The sequence below is a fragment of the Elephantulus edwardii genome, unplaced genomic scaffold (genome assembly GCF_000299155.1).
Source record: "Elephantulus edwardii isolate Elephantulus edwardi_28Jun2011 unplaced genomic scaffold, EleEdw1.0 scaffold00111, whole genome shotgun sequence".
Lineage (NCBI taxonomy): Eukaryota > Metazoa > Chordata > Mammalia > Macroscelidea > Macroscelididae > Elephantulus > Elephantulus edwardii.
In genome coordinates, this window is record NW_006399861.1 from 4470425 (window position 1) to 4472093 (window position 1669).

General features: G+C 40.9%; 1 protein-coding gene across 1 annotated transcript in view; it reads left to right on the forward strand.

The window, feature by feature from the left end:
* DOPEY1 (dopey family member 1) overlaps positions 1-1669 on the forward strand; it is a 161728-nt gene that overhangs the window by 119160 nt on the left and 40899 nt on the right. The gene's annotated exons all lie outside the window — the stretch shown is intronic.

The window sequence follows — 1669 nt, forward strand, 5'->3', positions numbered from 1 at the left end:
GTTTGTTTTTCTCTTTGAAGGAAAAAAAAAATCTTTCATTGTTACACAATCCCCTCCCCCCGAGTACACAGTCCACTTTAATATGCATTTCTTTTTCTGTAATCTTGTCATGAAAATAATACCTAATCCTATGAGACTCTGAATGTTGCATTAGAGTGCCGAGAAGCCAAAAGCCAAAGGAAGAAACCAAGAAATCAAAGAGGTGAACAGAAAATTTCAAAAGGCAGCCATATAGCAAGATACTGTAATGAAATGTGCAGAGAGCTGGAGTCAGAAAATCAAAAGGGCTGAACTCACTCAGCGTTTCTTAAGCTGAAGGAGTTGAAAAACAAATTGAAGCCATGGGTGGCAATGCTTAAGGATACTTTGGGTAGAATGTTAAATGATCCAGGAAGTATCAAGAGAAGATGGAAGGAGTACTAAGAATCACTGTATCAGAAGGAATTGGCTGACATAGAAGAATTTCATGAAATAACATATGAGCAAGAGCCTGTAGTGATGAAGGAGGAAGTTCAAGTACTCTGAAGGAATTTGCAAAAAAACAAGGCTCCAGGAGTTGACGGCATACCAATTGACATATTTAAATAAACAGACACTGCCCTGGATGTGCTCACTAAGTTGTGCCAAGAAATCTGGAGGACAGCCAGCTAGCAACTGGCTGGAAAAGATCGATATTTGTTCCCATTCCAAAGAAAGGTGATCCAACAAAGTGTGGAAATTATTGAACAATATCATTAATATCACATGCAAGCAAGATTCTGCTGAAAATTATCCAAAAATGATTGGAGCAGTATGTCAACAGAGAACTGCCAGATGTGCAGGCTGGATTTAGAAGAGATTGTGGTATTAGGGATATTATAGTTAATGTTAGATGGATCTTAGCAGAAACCAGAATACCAGAAGAATGTCATATCTGTGCTTGACTATGCAAAGGCTTTTGACTGTGTGGATCACAAGCTGTGGCTGACTCTGAGAAGAATGAGAATACTCAGAACATTTGATTGTGCTTATGTGAAACCTATACTTTGACCAGAAGGTAGTCATCAGAATAGCGCAAGGAGACACTACATGGTTCAAAATCAAGAAGGGGTTTGTCAGGGATATATTTTGTCTCTATACCTTTTCAATCTGTATGCAGAAAAGACAGATCATTCGAGAAGCCGGGTTGTACAAGGAGGAATGTGGCATCAGCATTGGTGGAAGAGTCATCAGCAACCTGTGTTATGCAGATGACACAACTCTGCTTGCTGAAACTGAGGAGGACCTGACAGGCTTGCTGCAGAAGGTCAAGGACTGCAGCCTTCAATATGGACTGAAGCTCAACATCAAGAAAATAAAGATTCTCACCACTGGGCCAATTGGCAGCATCAGTATGGATGGTGAAGAGGTTGAGATTGTTAACAGTTTGCTTGCTCCACAGTCAACACTCTTTGTACCAGCAGCCAGGAAATAAAGAGAAAAATTGCATTGGGAAAGTCAGCTGTGAGGGACCTTTCAAGAGTACTGAAGAGCAGTGAATTCAGGCTGGAGACTAAGGTGTGCCTGGTCCAGGCTATAATCTTCGCAATTACGTGCTATGCATCAGAGAGTTGGACAGTGACTAGGGATGATAGAAAGAGAATTGATGCCTTTGAGCTGTGGTGCTGGAGAAGAGTGTTGAATATACCAT